The sequence below is a fragment of the Talpa occidentalis genome, unplaced genomic scaffold (assembly GCF_014898055.3).
Source record: "Talpa occidentalis isolate TD23 unplaced genomic scaffold, MPIMG_talOcc4v2.1, whole genome shotgun sequence".
Taxonomy (NCBI): Eukaryota; Metazoa; Chordata; class Mammalia; order Eulipotyphla; family Talpidae; genus Talpa; species Talpa occidentalis.
In genome coordinates this window covers 99,238,285-99,257,666 of record NW_026555331.1, presented here as the reverse complement: position 1 = coordinate 99,257,666, position 19,382 = coordinate 99,238,285, and the positions used below count along the sequence as shown (strand labels likewise).

Here is a 19,382-nt window from a genome sequence, read left to right as displayed (position 1 = left end):
GGCAAGTTTTATTCCTTCAACGGACTGGAAGTGAAGAAATCCATTATATCATGTGTACTTTTCTTTGTGTCCTCAGATATTTATTGAAGGTCAAAGACAGAGATGCCTAATGGGTTATGATTATGTGAAATGAAGTGAGAAACAATGTTTTATAACAGCAAACACTTTTTATACTGACAGTGTATTATGTTCACTAAAATGTCTTACAGCTGCCTTTCCCCTGGTATCCATGGCTCAAAGCAGGAAAATAATACGTTATTCAAGAAATACATAGAAATTGGGGGGTGTGACTTGTTCAGAGTCATGGCTCTTGTCTCAAGACCCAGGAAAAATTTCCCACTATGCTTCATCCAACTTGAATAACTATTTACTCTAAAAAACATATTGCTTCCTTCGTATCATTTTTTCCATCTCAATTCTGAAAACAAAGTTTCATTTTAGTGTTAAAGAATTTATGAAGATTCCTATGGATTCCTATAGCTTTGAGTTTAAGCATACTTTTATAATGCCAAGAAAATTCAAGATCTTCCTTGTTGTTTTTCATAACCCTGATTACTAAAATAATATAAAAATTCTGTTGTTAATTCAGTAGCATTTTTAAAACAGACTTGCATTTTATCAACCACAACAGTGTCTACATAAGTTTTAAAAACTTATGAAGGACATTTCTTTATGAAGGACAGCTGTTAGATTTTCTAACAGTCCTATAGTTCCTAACCCACAGGTTGGGAACACAGGACATTTTCTTGAAACACTTCCTATATTAATGTTTATAAGGAAAACCTTATGCAACTGTAGTGCCTATTTTTGGCTTTGCCCACATGCTTTCGGGTCCCTTTACCAGCTCCCTCCCCATAGCTTCTGTGTCAGAGGACAGTTGCCCTTCTACCTGTACGTCAGAGAACTGGAAGTTCCTGAGAACTTGTGCTCCCTTGGATATATATGAGGACAAAAAAGTACACATGATATAATGGATTTCTTCATTTCCAATCCATTGAAGGAAAACCATGTGGAAGTATAAGTGCCCCACCTCTCTGGTCCTGGTGGAAACAATTCTGATGTATGATCATACTGCCTCCAAACCTGCATAGAATTAAGTCTAAGTTACCCTCTCTGGGATTATACTTAATCTTGTACCTTTGCTTGGTTCATTCCTTTCCACATCCTCCCGTTGTTATTTTTTATAGACATATATGTAATAAATCACTTTCACGTGAATCATCATTGCAGGCTCTGTTTCAGTGGATCCCATCTTAAGATAGTTACCATATAGACAATAATATTTTCATTTTATCACTCCTTCACTTATTTAATAAATATTTACTGAGCGTAGTTTAAATGCTAGACTCTAGGAATACTATAATGAAAAAAACAAATGTTCCCTGGCCGTGTAAAGCAGGCAGTCTAGTGGGAACTACAAGATGTTCACTGTTACCTCTAAGACCTAACACAGAGTCTAGCACAACGCACATGTTCCATCAGTATTTGTTGCCATTTAATGTATGTAGACATATATAATAAAATCCAAGCTTCTGTTAGCCTGTAGGAACTTGCAATATCTGACTCCTTCCTTTCTGACCTTACCTCTTAGCATCCCTCGCCTCACCTACTTTCCTCTAGCCATACTAACTTCTCTCTGCTTCCTCAAACTAAATTCTACCCTTCCCCCAACACAACCTTCTTCCCCACATGCCTCAGAACCTTTCTCCTTACATGAAAAATTTCTTGCAAATCTTTTCTGACTGGCTCCTTATAGTTTCATGTTCACTTCAATTGTCACCTCTTCACTGAGGTCTTCCCTGATCTGTCTCTCACAGCCCTGTGTTGTTTTCTTGATAGCACTGAGAACTCTCTGACACTTTTTAGTTGCCTTCTTTTTCATCATCTATGTCACCGAAAAGAATGTGTGTCCCATGCGTATAGGAATCTTATCAACTATACTTGTCAACTTAATGCCAGTGTGCAGAACACACCTGTATCACAGTAGACAGTCAAATATTTATGGACTGCTGAGGAAAATGAATATATATGTTAATTAGAAGACTCAAGGGAAATACTACTGAGGACACAGAGCACTGGCATGGAGAATAAAAAGAAGAGAATAAGGTACAAGTACCCTAGGAAGTAACATTTAGGCCCAGTTAAATGCTACTAGGTATAGGCTGTGCATAAGCCTCAAGGGTAGCTTTTTATCTTGGAGGAACTGAGAGGAAGCTGTGTGATTAGAGCGTAGTAATCTCTAACATTGCTAAAGAGGGAGTAGAATGGAGAAGAAAAAGCAAATTGATGAACTATGGCCTGTAGGCTAAATCGGGCCTGCCACATGTTTTGGTAAACATAATAAAATTTGGAGAACAGACATGTCCATTTGTTTACAGATCACCTATGGTTGTTTTCTTACCATAAAAGCACAGTTTAGTAGAAAGACTGTCATTTCACCTATCAACCTATAATGTTTACTATCTAACTTCTGCAGAAGTTATCAATCCCTAAGCCCTTGAGGATGAGGGTAGGGGCTTAATTCATTTTTATGCAATGGTGTGGCAGTTTTCAAACATGTCTGCAAATTCTTTGACATTCTTCCTCCCACTTGAATCAGATTCTGTGGCACCTTAACCAATAAATACAGAAGTCACACTATGCAGAAGAGACACTATATAGAAGTGTCTTAATGTCTGGGCTCAGACATTAAGATACTGGTTCCTCTTAACTTTGTGTCTCCTGAAACCTTGCCATCATGTTTTAGAAAGATCAAGCTGCCCATAGGGAAGCCTGCATGTTGAGACCCACACGGGCACAAAAAATGTCAGGACAAATGCCAGCTCTCTTGAAAGAAGATCCTCTAGGCTTCAGCAGAATCATCTACTTTAAACCATGTGGAGTTGAGAGGAGTTTTCCTCACTATAATTGCAGGTTTGTGAGCAATATAAACAGTGATTGTTTTTTAGTCATAATGTTTCAGGTATCTTATTATTTGGAATCAAAACAAATGGAAAGGCATTAATGTTATTTTCTTTACATAGTTGATATTTATCTTAACATTGATAATGTAAAACTGTTATAGAATGAATGTCAATTAAAGGAGAAGGAGCATCGAGGTGAAATGAGCGAAACAACCTATTCCTGCATTTCCCCCCCCAACCCAGCCACACACACACACACACACACACACACACACACACACACACACACACACGCAACTTATAAGCAGCCACTTTGGGCTATAATTCCCAGCAGGCAATTAACTGGAATTCCTGAAAGGGGTGCAGCTAGAAAGGAGTAAAGCAGATAAATAAGTGGAGATGAAACAAAAGAGGGAGTGACAAGTAGAAGAAGAAAGGAGAGATACATGGAGGAGAGACATGGGTGAGAAACACATGGGGAGGCTGATATTGGTCTTTGGCAAAGGCAATGGCAGCTGTTATCTTGACCTTATGGCAGATTATACAGTATGTTTTGAGTTTTGGGTTACTCCAGTTATACCAGCTCTTCGGGACCTGCCTAACCCCTTTTTTATGGTTCCTTACCAGAAGGTGCCTTATACTTGTGGTAAACTTTCATGACTCAGCAGTCAACTTTAGGGCTGAGCCTGTTGGGCATCTGCTCATGGGGGAATGGATAATTCTTGGAGTTTTATTGGGAATCTATTATTTGAAATCCTTTTCTTCTATATGCACACAAATTCTATTAAAAATCTTTCTCACTTAAAATCTGCTTTCTTTTCTTTTGTGCACACAGATGGCCAGGTCCTCTTTCAGAGCACGTACTGAGTACTTTCAGAGTATGTACTCAGTACTCAATACTTAGTACTCAGTACCGAGTACTTTCAGAGTATGTACTCCTTTACAGTTTGGGGTCCCTCAGTCTTGCATGTAGAAAATTTCTTCTTTAATGTTTATCTAATCTTTCTATTTTCCATTTAAAGTATCTTCCAATTGATCTTCCAGCTTCATGCATTCAATAAGCAATTGAATACTACTGTGTACAAGAGTAAATATCATAAATATTCAGTGCTTAGTAGTTTGATATTTGAACAGGACATTCATAAATAAAGTTTGAAAGTGAAGGTTCATAATTTCAGGTTTACCCTTGTCAATATAGAAAAACAGGTATCTAAACAGTTATGAAAAACAATTTTTCTGTTCTTGAATTTTAACTGTGAAATTTAGTAATCCCCTTTTTGCCATTTTCTAAAATTTCAAAGAATAGTTCAGTGATAATTGTAGAACTGTCATATTAATTGATAAATCTGGCACTTCATAAATATCAAAGTATCTCCCATTTATGAATTAGCCATTTTCCTTTAAACTCAAACATACATTTTCATTCAAACATACTTAGTGCCAGTTTTTTTCCTAATATATAAAAATTTAATCCAATCCAACAGAATTGGGTGTTAAAATTAGAAAAATGAGTACCTGAATATGAAGAAAAAGGTTCAGAAAAACTGAAAAATGAGTGTTTCATATATTGTTTCTTTTGGACATCTGGCCTGGCTTTCAGAAGATTGATATAAAAAAAGCTGATAGAAAAATTTCTTTAGTACTACGTAAATAACCAATTTATAAAAAAAGCTATATTGTCTGCCTGCATATGAAGAATAAAAATCACTGGGCTTTTTTTTAAATCCTTTCATTTTACAGGCCACAATAATAGGGCAAGTTACAAAAAAAATTGTTTTCTTCCTCCTTTACAGTTCAAACTCTGAGTAAGACAGAGATAATTTATGGTGGAGAAAATGATCTGCATCTGGAAACTCTAGTTGAACCTGCCACATGACTGAGCTAGTTTTTATAAAGAAGCTAGAAATCTGGCGCCACAGCAAATGAAGAAAATGAGTGTAATCACTTAACAAGCTTGCTGCTTTGGATCCTGATAGCTGGAACTGAATGAAACATTGTAAGAAAAGAATAGTAGGTAGAAACATTGAATGACTATGGACCACTGATGGCTGGGCATGTCAAACAAGCCAAAACAAGTAAATTTCCAGGGACATGAAGAAAAGTGAAGGACAGGATTATGGGATTATTAGTGCAAGAGGTAAGTTCTGTGTTATCTACATGAGAGCAGTCAAGAAGGTGGCAAGTGAAGGGGTATGATACTTGCCTGTCATGTCAAAGTCATATCAAGGAACCCCCAAAGGGACTTTATATTCAGAACTTAATCATTAAGTTACATTTACTACCACATGGCCACCAAAAGGGTCAGGGAGTGAAGTGGAGAGAAGCAAACCACAGAAATGCAGAGCAACAGAAAGCAAGGCATAGTTATAGGCTCAAGCAAACATGGCCAGAAAAACTTCTCCAAAGTTAATAACTGTAAAGTAGCAGGCATTTTACATATGAAATGGATGTAACAAAACTGTAGGCATTGCTTTAAAACCTCTCTTAAAGAGAATATTGTACAAATTCATAAAGGAAATATCCTAGACAAGATTTATGAACACTGACTCAACAACATCGTCAGTGGTTAGGTCATTCATGATGTTTTTACAATGTTCAACTTATTATTATGTATATATATTTATAATTTTGTATATATTAAATCGAATATAACACAGAACTATGTTTGAATTCCAGCTTATTCACTGTGTTACTTTGAGTAAATTACTACACGTTTTGTATCTCAGTATCTGTAAAATGTATAAAAGTACAAAACAACCTCATTTGGATTGTTCAAGAAAGAAATGAGACCATACATGAGATGTACTTAGCACATAGATGTGATTTATTTCTAAGGTTGAGGATAAGTGTTCAGACACCAGAAAATAACATTCCAGCATGGACTGTGATGGAACAACAATGGCATTGGACACACAGACGAGAATGAGGATAATGGAAAATGTAATAAAAAAAAAGATTCTGGACTGACTGAACTAGAACGAATGCTAGTCTCTCACTCATAGTAGTAAAGGGTGTCCACTAAATCTTTAGCACTAACACAGGAAATTCCACTGACTAGTAATTGCAGTTTGCTGAATAAAATTGATTTTAATAACAGTACATAAAATGAATAAAATTCTTATACCACACTGTGGGTTTAGTCATTCTCAACATTTTTGAGAGACTATCCATTTTAAATCTATTCACTTTTACTAAAGCGATAAATGCAAGGATGTTAGAGGTCACTCCCCAGAGGTTGCTGAGGCTCAAAACATGACCTTTAAGACATTAGTAATAGACCAAAAGTGGGCAGTGACAGTAATCAAGGCAGACACTCCCTCCCTCCTCTATCCCAGTAGCATCCCTTTAAAATGTAGATACCTCTGGACGGTAAAATTCAATATTATTAGATATCATCTTGCATTGAGACCTTACTAGTTGGCAAGCAGGTGAAAGCCCAAGTGGGATAAATATTGGACTTACAAAACAAAGGGAGAAGAAACACAGAAATCCCAAGAAAGAGGAGGAAGAGTAAGTGATGGGTGAAGTATAAAAGGTGAACACTATGGATTTCTCCATTGCTGAGGACAAGTCTATGAGTTATTGTTCCACCTTCTAGTAATAGGTACTCTAGGTCATGGCTTCCTTTGACTGCCTGCAAGGTCATTATCCAAACAGTCATATTCCAAATGAGACAACTGATAGTAGCTCCAATTCAAGAGTCCTTTACAATAACCCAATCAATATTTGAAAGTATTCAAACTACCATCTGTTAGAGTCTTGTAGAATTAGAATAGACTGTTGAATTAGAATATATTTTATCACTGATGAGAGATGCAAATCAAATCACAAAAATGCAAGTATTTAATAATTGCAATGTAAACTAACAAAATACAAAGGCTCCTCAGAAGTCTAGACCTTCTTATGGTGAAAATAAGGGATGAGCCATAGGTGAGGATTTTAGTGCATCTGCTCCTGAGAAACAGTAAGTGCCTGATGAGGAGTGAGGTGAGAAATCACACAGGTGGCCAGGAGAGGAAAATGAAACAAACCGGATGGGTTGCACATACTTCATCTCACAAGCTTCCTCACAAGAAAATACATCTAAGTCAAATCAAATATTACACATGGCTTCTAAGACATCTTGTCATTTTATATCTAGAAGGAGGACTTCAGTATGCTCCAGTCTGAGAGTTTTCAAACTTGGCTGCTGATCAGAATCCACGCAGGACATTTTTTCACTATCCAGATTTAGAAGACCTCAAACCAAAGTCTATTAGCATGGCAGGTTTGGGAACCAGCTTTTGGTCCAGTGCCTTTGTTTGTAATGGCTGTTAGCTATTGAAATATTAATATTAAGAAGTACAAAGGATGTGATAGCAAACATCCACACAACACCTGCAACTCCAAATCATCAAATGTGAACTTTTAAAAAATATTTATTTCTTTCTATCTAAAAATTTTATTTGAAATAAATACTTCTACAAAGAAAATATATAGAAACCCTTTTTAAATAGAAGAATTAATGTCTGAAAGTTAAACAGCAAGTGAACAATAATATCTTCTCATCAATCTCAAATAACTGTATTGAGATACTGATTTTAAGTTTTTAGTCAACTTAGCAATTCATGATAAATTTTAAGCAATGAAATACAATAAAAAGGAAAGTGCTTATGAAATCTCCTTATACCTACATGGCCTTGGGGACTAAAGACAAAAGAGGGTATATTTACCAAGTTATTGGCTTCAAATTTTTAAATGTCATATGTTGATGTAATTATAGATTTACAGGAAGCTTCAAAAATAGTACAAGGTGGGCCTCCCCTGGTGGCACAGTGGTTGAGCGCTGGGTTGCGAGGCTGCCCGCAGCCTCTGCAGCTCCAGTTCGATTCACAGCCACCGGCGAGGGCCCCACAAAAAAAAAATAGTACAAGGTGGTTTCATGTACCCCTCAACGAGTTCCCCATTCCAAGGTAACTAGTTTCTTACAAAACCATGGTACAATATCAAAACCAGAAAATTGACTTTGGTACAATCAACATACCTTATTCAGATGTCACTAGCTTTACATGCACTCATGTGAGTATGAATATGCATACATGTGTACCCAATTTTATGCAATTTCAGCATATGATAGATTGATGGAACCAACACCATAATCAACATATATAGTAGATATATAACTCATTACCACAAAGATCCTTCCATTTCCTACCTTTCCCTGTAAACTTTGGAAGCATTATCTTTGAATTCTCATTCCTAATCTTTGGAAACCATTAACCAGTTCTACATTTCTTTAATTTTTTCATTCTCAGAATGTTACAAATGTAACAATACAGTATGTAATCTTTTGCGATTTCCCTTAAGAAAAAAAAGATTGCATAGTCCCTTAAGATTCATCTAAATATTTCATGTATCAATAGTATATTTCCTCTTACTGTTAGTAGTGTTCCATCATATGAATGCATCAGTGCTTAGCTATTTATCCATTAAAGGACATTTGGATTATTTCATTTTTTTGGCAATTACAATAAAACTGCTACGAATAGTCATCTATACATGGTAAGGCCAATTTATCTCTCCCCAGACCACATAGAGAGGATTCAGGCACATTCTTTGATCTCTCTACAACATAAACATCAGCTTTCACTCCATTTTGACAATTCATTCATGAAACCACTATCTCTCAACTTTCTCTTATATTGCAGTTGCAGTCATTTTACCATTTTTAGTTTATTTATTCAAAATATTGAGCTCTAATGGCCAACAGGCATATGAAAAAATGTTCAACATCACTTGCAATCAGGGAAATGCAAATCAAAACTACCATGAGATACCATCTTACACCAGTGAGAATGGCACATATTAAAAAAACTAGCAACAACAAATGTTGGCGAGGGTGTGGAGAAAAAGGAACTCTTCTGCACTGTTGGCAGGAGTGCAAACTGGTCCAACCACTATGGAGAGCTGTGTGGAGATTTCTGGACCTACTAAACATAGAGCTTCCATATGATCCAGCAATTCCACTCCTAGGTATTTAACCAAAGGACACAGAAACATCAATTCCAAAGAGCACGTGCACCCCTATGTTTATAGCAGCACTATTTACAATAGCTAAGCTTTGGAAACAGCCCAGATGCCCCAAAATAGATGACTGGATCAAGAAGATGTGGTACATATACACCATGGAATATTACTCAGCATTCAAAAAAGATAAACACATGCAATTTGCAGCAACATGGATGGCGCTGGAAGGGATCATGCTCAGCAAAATAAGCCAAAAAGAAAAAGAAAAATACCGAATGGTCTCACTCATAGCAGGAATCTAGAAAACTTAAATAAGGGACCAGGAAAATGAATAACTATAAGAAAGTGAAAATCAAAATCAACATAAAACTATGAACCAGAGACACTTTTTGGGGGGTGGGGGGTGGGAGGGGAGGGATTGGGGTCAGAATGGGGGGTTGCAATTGTATGGGGAATATAAAAATAAAATTTATTATTAAAAAAATAATAATAATAAAAAAAAGAAATTGCATAGCTCTCAACAGACACACAGAAACTATTAATGAGTAACTGTCACTCTTAAAGAAGGAAGTGAAATGTATTATTTTTATTTTTGTGTATTATTTTTGAATGACTTCTACAGTGTCAAACTATAAGTGTTTTTTTTTTTAAATTTGTGAAAAAAAAATATTGAGCTCTGTGTCTTAATACAAATTGCACAAGTCATAAGAAAGTAATGTCAGCATGAAAGGTGGAATCAAGACCTCTGTCAATCCTTTCACCATAAAAGCAATGAGTACATTTGAAAAAACTGTTAAACTTTTTTAGAACTTAAATTAATCAAAGGCTTAATTCACTTAATTCACTTTGGAAAGCATTTGACTTATGAAAAAATGGTGAAATATTAGGGTAGGCCTTAAATTTTTAGGTAGGTTCTAAACATTTATACCAGAGATATTCATGGCATTTTAAACTATCATTATCTACCCCTCCTTGGCATAGCAGTCACCTTGAAAATCAGCAGTTTAGTAGCCATGGAAGGGTGCAGAGTGGAATTGGAGGTCCCCCAAATTCCATTCAAAGAATTGCCATTATTTGGTCTGTCTGAAAGTTCTACTCTTAGGTTTGTCTTAATTTGACCTGACTCAGAGTTTACCCAGTGCAAACGGGCTTTTCTCTGGAGGTGTTTGTTGAAAACAATTGGAGATAATGGTTTAACATCACAGCTGCCTGAGGTAACAGTAACAGTTGGGGCAAATAACATGCTAGTCAAAAAACCCAAAGGAAAATCTGGGAAGTAAAATAAACATGGGGATCCTGAAAAAAAATTTCACACATATCTGGGACTCTAGAAGCTCTTGCACAGGCTCAGGAAAAACCTGTGAAAACCCTCAACTCTCCCCTCTGGGTAACTGTGAAGCTCTGCACTAGTAGAAAGTGAAAGCCAAGGCTGATGGTAAAGTAAATGTTTAAGACATACTACAGCACTCAGAACACTTCACCCAAGGATGGGAGGCTTATTGATTCCAAGTATTTAAGGAAATCTTTGTAAATTAATGAACAGAGACTTCAGTGATCACATATAACAAAGAATACAGACTTCACTGAATTAATTGAAGAAAATCATAAAACACTCAGCAATAGCAGCAACAATAATAAGCAGCAATAACAATTCCAGGGGAGACTGAGGAATAAAATTTCCAGAGTTGTCACATTATATTATTTAAAGTGTCCAATTTTAATAAAAAATGATAAATTAGATCTTTTGTGCTCCCAAGGTCCAAGAGGATTAATATATAACTAGAATTTCAATCTGGGAACTACCATTTCAGAAGCCCTGGCTTTCATTTCCAAGCCATGTATATAAATTAGCTATCACTGTATAACAAACCACCTCACAACCAGTAATAAAAAGCAATCACCACTGTTCAACATTCTGTGCTAGAAAATCAGACAGGGCTCAGCAGGGAATGCTCTGTCTGCTCTACATAGTGTTGTTTGGGTTGGCTTAATTGGTGCTACAGTAGTCAAGATGGTCTTATTCACGTGACGGGAGCCACGATGATGGTTGCTGGCTGAAGTACCTTAGTTCTCCTCTACACTGCCTCTCTTACTTCATGATATCTCCTTCCTCCTCTTCCCCACAGAGTTTTTTTAGCTAACTTCCAAAAGAACAATAAACAAAAACTTCAAGGTCATTCTGAAGTCACACAACATTACTTGCACTGCATCCTACTGGTTAAGGCAAGTCACAGAGCGGAGTGGAAGTTACATTGCTCAATGCGAGAAGGGAGGGATGGTTGTACTTATCTACCATATTGCAGGCTTCTGAAAGCAACTGGCCCTGGATAGTTGATTGTGATGGTGACTGATGATAGAGATGTCAGTCCAGCTGACCCTCCTGTCTCACCGGCTGCTCCCCTTTGTTTATTCCAGAAAATCCTCCTGTTCTGTTCCCCACTCTTGTCTCTGTTGAATCTTCTCAACCCCCTCCCCACCTCTGGCCTATACCCCAGTTCTTCAACACAAACATAAATAAAGTTTTTAAAAGATTTAAAATATATAAATAAAATAAAAGACTCTCATAGTAAATGAGTTGTGATTATTGCAATAACCTTTGCCTTCTTGCTACCACTAAAACTGAGTGTAAGCCACTATCCTCTCTTGGAGAGCAATGATACATCTGCTCATTCTCAGAGTCATCTTTCTAAAACACAGATCTGATCACATCACACATCAATTCAGTGGCCCTTCCACTCTCCTAAAACATAGAAAGCAAGTGTGAAGTGACTGTGCACATTACAGTAGGAGGGCTGGGGGTGGGGAGGGCTTTAGCCTCAGCATTAACATTAGTCCATTCTTTGGTAAAGACAACTGGCATTTTTTCCACCTTTCCATAAAATGTTATGTGAATGCTACTTGAAGTTCTCCACTCATCTTCCATTCAGATTGCTGCCTCAGTCCCTTTTATATAGAAATTCTGAGGTACTACTGTCAACTGGGAAGATTTTCTTGTCACCCTACCCTCTATGGCTGCCCACTCATCATCACAGAATTTCAGAAGCAGTACTACAGACAAAATTCTTGAGGCTAGAACAGGTCAAAACTTTGTTAGTACAAACTGATCACCTTCAAGGAAGGACAGAAGCATGGTAACCCAGGGGCTTTTTTTTTTTTTTTTATTTTTTACTATTCACACACATCTCTAATAACAGCTGCCTCCACGGTTGGTGTGACAGGCAGAAACAGGGCAAGTGTCAAACTACCAATGATAGTGACAATTCAGTGGTTCCTCCATTCAACTAAGTACTTAAAATTCTTTTGCATAATTACGCACATCTCTCTTTAAAAATATGTACGTATTAGTTTTAGCACAACTAATGATAGCTTTTCTGACACAGGATGTCTTTAGTTTTTCTCAATAAATTGCTATTTTTTATTTTTTTATTATGGGTTTTGGAATGAAGATTGATTTTTGAACCATTTTGGGGGGATAATAGCTGACTTTTGTGCTACTGTGGCATTGCACAGTTCACATTTCAATAATTAAATATAAACACGCTCTCTCAAAGAACAGAGTCACTTAAAATATGGCAGTGCTTCATTAATAATCGATTTACAGAATCTTTCGTTGTGGAAACGACAGCCTCTTGAAGCTGTCATGACACTGTCAGTCTTGCTAAAGCAGGTAAGAATTACTTCTTGAGCTCTAAACAGAGTCACAAATAGCAATGGTTTCCTTGGAGACTTAGCAGCAAAGCTTAAAGCTTTGCCTATAGGACTGGGGTTCCAAATTTAATGGGACTTCCTCTCCAAATATTAATCAGTCTTACCAAATCAAGGAACTTTTGGCCCAGTTCTAGGGAGGCACCCATAAATGATTTCATAGGGGGATTGTGAAGGGTTAGAGGGGATAGGACACCAAATGTGCAAATCTGTGGCTAAGGAATGGTCGGAGCCCACAGGCACAAACTACTTGGTCTGTATTGCTAAGAGGAGGCTGAGAGCAGCAAGGTGAACTCTCCTTAGGAGTGAGTCAACCCACATGAAAAGCCTTCCTGTCTGCCTTTCTTGACACATTATCACCAGGTCACAAAGCAGAGGATATCCTGGAAAAAGGAGACAAAGATAACACAAGCCATATTTTATAAAAGGGGCATATAGTGATTTTGGTCCTTTACTCTTTTCATGTTATTTCATTTGCAGATACAAGCAAATGGTTGTCCTTTTGATAATTTTAGCATTCTGGACTTTTATTTCTTTTCCTATTTCCTTTTATCATTCTTTTCAGGGGAGGTATAGATTTATAGGGGAGATTTGAAGGAGACTGGTGCAAGATGGTATCCCCCATATTCCTTTTTCCTCACTTACCTCTGGTCTGGAGAGCCAAGGTTCCAGCATAGGAAGTGATGACAAAGAATTCAGATTTGATGCAGATTCTGAGGAGGCAAGAAGCAATATGACTTATAAGCATAAAGTAACTGCATATAATGATGTGCCAATATGAGAAGATGGGGCCACTTCAAAAACCTGTATGTCCTTTTAAAAAATGCATTTGCCTGAAAGCCATAGCAACCACTGTATTGCTAGCCTGCATTTTTCACTAAGTGTGCCTTTTAAAGTTACTTACTTATAACTATAAGTACTAAGTAACAAAACATAGAAAATATGAACTCAATGTGCTGCATTTATATAAACTACAGTTTATATAATATGTTGCATTTGGAAATTGTTACTAGGCACAACTCTTTACATGAGGATTTATCTTCATTCACTACCCATGAAAGCTTATTTTGCGGGACAAATGAGGCATACTATGTGACTAATTTTCTTTAGATTATCCTTATTTCTTTAGGAAGATGATTCGATTACACTTCACGAGGTCTACATCCTTGAGCAAATAAAAACGACTATTACAAGTTCCTGTCTCAGAGATTTTTGTTGGTGTTTATTTCATGCTTATTGCAGGGCCAAGTGATTTTTTTTTAAAGATTTATTTATTTATGCATACAAGAACTGGGGTACAGGCCAGAGGTGTGGGAGGTAGGAGGATTCACCAGAGACAGAATGGGAAACGGAACAGGCAGACTGAAATACACTGCCGAGGGGAGCAGCAAGCGAGACAGGAGAGGTCTGCTGCACCATGTGGGTTGCTCCCTGGTCGAATGGTGATCAAACTTGTGTTGCAGTGGCTGCAGATAGCTTCATAGTGCTGTTCTTAATCCATTGCCACCAGGAAGGTCCAGGGCCCAGTGATTTAAGATCATGAGTCTTGGTACCAGGCAGATATGGAGTTCAAATGACAACTTCAGTTGTGTGGTTAGAGGCAAACCTATAAGACTCAGTTTTCTCATCTGAAAAAGGGGCTAACAGTTCCTACACCAAAGGATTGTTATAGAAACTGAATGAAATAATGTCAGTAAATAGAGAATTTAGCATAACCACAGCACATAATGAGAACCATTCAATGCTTACTGACAGTATTTTATAGTTTTGACTGTGTTTAAAATTTATGGTATCCGACTCTCCGACCGGCAGAGAGGAGGAAACAACAAACCAAAACGGCCCACAAGAACAAACGACGAAGCAAGCGGGACTGTGAGTGGAAAGGAACTATTGCAGCCACCACACCCCGTGAACGGGAGCTGAGGCGAACCCTGCAGGATCCGCCGCGGGGGTGAGCGAACGGCTCCTGGCGCCATTAGAGAAGAACAAAGACCCCGGGAGACGCGCACACAGCCCGGGCTGCCGGTAAGCTGGCGCGGAAACGCGGCGCGCTCGGGGAGCTTGAAAAGCAAGTGCAGACCTGGATCGCGGCTGCCCAGGTCCCCGCGCCTGCGACCTAGGCTTGCGGGGAGACGCACGGAGGTCCTAACTGAGGTGAAGGTCCCTCCCTGAGTGAGCAGGAACCAGGCGCCCAGGCACGGGAGCTGTGCAAAAGGCGCCATTCCCGTGCCACTGAACTGGGCTACAGCCCGCGTCCTGGAACTGAGGGCTTTGAACTGAGACCCGGGGCACGAAAATTCGGGGCGTGGTTTCTCCACGACGGTGGGGCACAAGGCAGACACAGCACCCCAAAGCTGTTGAGGTGTACCCTACCATTCCCGCTCTGTTCTCTGTCCCACGGGGTGGGGGGAGGCGAAAAACAGCCCCCCAAGGACAATAGGAGAGATCTCTGGCGCCACCTAGTGACCAGGAAAAAAAAGTCACTAACACCCTATAAAACAGGACATTTCTTAAGACTGCTTGAAAAGGGCAGAAGGTTTCTGGAGGACCCAGTGGCCAGCCGGGAAGTTATTCCACGCCAGGCCCCTTCCGACCAGCAGTCTGAGCCCACAGAGGGAGCAGGCACCCACGTCAGGGGCAGACCGGGGGCGCAGAAGAGTGTGCCTGAAACCGGAGGCGCAGGGACTGCATCCCGCTTCGCCATTTGAGAACAGGGACATTTCTTCAGTAAAACTGCCTAAAACCAGCAGAAAGCTCCCCAGAAGACAGAGATGGCTCCTGGAAGAGCCAGAGGGGAGCGGAGAAGTTCACCCAAGATGTCAGTCAGTCCGAGCAACACAGTGTCCCAACGCATACGACAAATTAGAAAACAGACAGTAGGGAGTAGAAGAACCACACGCAACCTAACAACTCCTCAGGAAAGAAGCACACCACAAAAAGAAAACCACTCCCCAGATTGCAACGACAGCAACTTGGAAGAACTTCTGAGCCTTCCAGAAAGAGAATTTAAAATTGCCATGATTAAAAGTGATAGATCAGAAGAAGAAATTGAGTCCCTAAAGAGGGAAGTAGAGAAAATGCAGGAGATCAAAGAATTAATGGAGGAACTAAAGAACTCTGGGAAAAGCAATGAAAGCAGAATAGATGAAATGGAAGAACGAATAAGTAATCTTGAAGACACAGAAATAAAAAGAACCAAAACAGAAAAGGAAAGAGAAGTACGAAGAAAAAGAATGAAGAAAGACTTCGGGAACTATCTGACTCCATGAGGAAAGGAAATATAAGAGTTATAGGAATTCCAGAAGGAGAGGAGAGAGATGTAGGAACAGAGAAATATTCATGGATATAATTGAAGAGAACTTCCCAAATGAGAAGAAGGAGCTGAAAATTGATATACAAGAAGCAAGAAGAACACCAAACTTCCACGACGAAAGGAAAAACACAGCAAGACACATAATAGTAAAGCTCCCAAGAATCCAGGACAAGGAAAAAATAATGAAGCTGACAAGAGGGAAGAAACAGATAACATTCAAAGGAAAACCAATCAGGCTGACATCAGACTTCTCTGAAGAAACACTACGGGCAAGGAGAGAGTGGAGGGACATAGTCAACAGACTCCAAGAAAACAGATGCCAACCAAGAATACTCTATCCCGCAAAGCTCTCTTTCCTCCATGAAGAAAGAATATGGACCTTCCCAGACAAAGAGAAACTCCGGAATTTCATTGCGACTAAACCCCCACTCCAAAAAATACTACAAGGAATCCTAAAGCCAGAACCTCAGAGGGACGAATAACAACGAAAGAGAAGAAAAAAAAAAAAAAAAAAGTTATTAAAAGAATAAATAAATAAAATCAAAGGAAAGACAACCATAATGGCAAATACAGATGCTAACATATCAATATTAACTCTAAATGTAAATGGACTAAACTCTTCAATAAAAAGACACAGAGTTGCAGCCTGGATTAAGAAACAAAACCCAACCTTTTGCTGTCTCCAGGAAACACATTTAGCTACAAAAGATAAAAATAGGCTCAAAGTCAAAGGATGGAAAACAATCCTACAAGCAAATGGGCCAAAAAAGAAAGCAGGAACAGCTATACTTATATCAGATAAAACAGACTTCAAACTCAAAAAAAAAAAGAGACCCCAATGGTCACTACATTATGATTAAGGGGACAATACTTCAAGAAGAAATAACACTCATTAACATATACTCACCAAACGAAAGAGCACCAAAATATATCAGACAACTGTTGTCCTCTCTGAAAACAGACATCAGAGAAAACACATATGTAGTGGGAGACTTCAACACACCACTATCAACAATGGATAGATCAACAAGACAAAAAATAAGTAAAGAAACTAAAGCTCTAAATAAGGACCTAGAGCATTTGGGCTTAACAGACATCTATAGAACACTAAACCCCAAAAAAACGGAGTACACATTTTTCTCAAGCGCACACGGATCATTCTCCAGGATCGATCACATACTGGGGCACAAGACAAACATCAACAGATACACCAAGATTGAAATCATACCAACCATCTTTTCTGACCACGAAGGCATCAAACTAGAAATAAATCATAAAAAGAAGGCAAGGAACTATCCTACCTCATGGAGATTAAAAGCCACACTACTGGAAGACCACTGGACTAACGAGGAGATCAAAGAAGAAATTAAAAAATTCTTTGAATTGAATGACAAGGAGGACACCAATATCCTAAATGTATGGGATGCAGCAAAAGCAGTAATAAGAGGAAAATATATAGCAATAGAAGCTCACATCAAAAAACAAGAAAGAACTCAAAGAAACAACCTAATCTCGAAGCTCAAAGATCTAGAAAAAGAACAACAAAAAAACCCCAGAACCAGCAGAAGAAAAAATAATAAAACCAAAGCAGAAATAAATGAAATTGAAACTAAAAAAACAATCCAAAAGATCAATGAAACCAAGAGCTGGTTCTTTGAAAAAATAAATAAAATAGACAAACCCCTAGCCAGGCTCACAAAGGAAAAAAGGGAGAAAGCACAAATACACAGAATCATAAATGAAAGAGGAGAAATCACAACGGACACAGCAGAAATCAAAAGAATAATCAGTAACTACTATGAACAGTTATATGGAAACAAGTTCAACAATCTAGAGGAGATGGACAAATTCCTACAACTCTACAATCACCCAAAGCTAGATAAAGAAGAAATAGAACACCTAAAATAGACCAATTACAAGCAGCGAAATTGAAGTGGTAATTAAAAACCTCCCCAAAAACAAAAGCCCAGGACCTGATGGATTTACAAATGAATTCTACAAACATTCAGAGACGAATTAGTGCCTATCCTTCACAAACTCTTCCAAAAAATTGAGAAGGAAGGGACAATACCAAACACGTTCTATGAAGCCAATATTACACTAATACCAAAACCGAATAAGGACAACACAAAAAAGGAAAACTATAGGCCAATCTCCCTAATGAACACTGATGCAAAAATCCTCAATAAAATTTTAGCTATCAGAATCCAACAATGTATCCATAAGATAATTCACCACGACCAAGTTGGATTCATTCCAGGGGCACAAGGATGGTTTAACATCCGAAAATCAATCAACGTTATCCAACACATCAACAAAAAGAAATATAAAAACCATATGATAATATCAATAGATGCTGAGAAAGCTTTCGACAAAGTGCAACACCCATTCATGATAAAAGCCCTTGAAATTCTTGGGATACAAGGAACATACCTCAACATCATAAAGGCCATCTATGACAAGCCAACAGCCAGTATCATTCTCAATGGTGAAAAGCTGAAAACAATTCCATTAAGATCTGGAACAAGACAAGGATGTCCACTCTCACCACTGCTTTTCAATATAATACTGGAAGTCCTAGCCAGAGCAATAAGACAAGAGAAAGACATCCAAGGAATCCAAATAGGAAAAGAAGAAGTCAAACTATCACTATTTGCAGATGATAATGATAATATACATAGAGAACCCCAAAATCTCACAGAAAAACTAATTCAACTCATCAGTCAGTTCAGTAAAGTGGCAGGATACAAAATCAACACGCAAAAGTCAGTAGCCTTCCATACACAAACAATAAATCTGAAGAAGAAGAAATCAAAAAACCACCCCTTTTATTATCGAAACAAAAAAAATCAAATATTTGGGAATAAATCTAACAAAAGAGGTAAAGGACCTATACAAAGAAAACTATAAAACACTGTTAAAAGAAATAGAAGAAGACACAAAGAAATGGAAAGACATCCCCTGCTCATGGATTGGAAGAATAAACATTATTAAAATGGCCATCCTACCAAAAGCAATATACAGATTCAATGCTATTCCAATCAAAATCTCAATGGCATTCTTCAAAGAAATAGAACAATTATTGATGAAATTCATATGGAATCACCAAAAACCCCGAATAGCCAAAGCTCTACTGAAAAAAAAAGAAGGAAATGGAGGCATCACACTCCCAGACTTCAAACTATACTACAAAGCCATAATCATCAAAACTGCATGGTATTGGAACAAGAACAGACATACAGACCAATGGAATCGAATAGAAAATCCAGAAATAAACCCACAGATTTATGGTCAACTAATCTTTGACAAAGGAGCAAAGACTATGCATTGGAGCAAAGAAAGTTTGTTCAATAAATGGTGCTGGGAAAACTGGGTCGCTACATGCAAAAGAATGAAGCTTGACCACTACCTCACACCATACACAAAAATCAACTCAAAATGGATTAAAGAACTAG

General features: G+C 38.1%; 1 long non-coding RNA gene across 10 annotated transcripts in view; it reads right to left on the bottom strand.

Moving 5' to 3' along the window:
* Positions 1-19,382, bottom strand: part of LOC119248466 (uncharacterized) — a 495,811-nt gene that overhangs the window by 268,231 nt on the left and 208,198 nt on the right. For all 10 annotated transcript variants that reach the window (XR_008550761.1, XR_008550755.1, XR_008550757.1 and 7 more), the window contains one exon: positions 13,260-13,327. This is a non-coding gene — a long non-coding RNA (uncharacterized LOC119248466). The remainder of the gene's footprint in view (positions 1-13,259; positions 13,328-19,382) is intronic.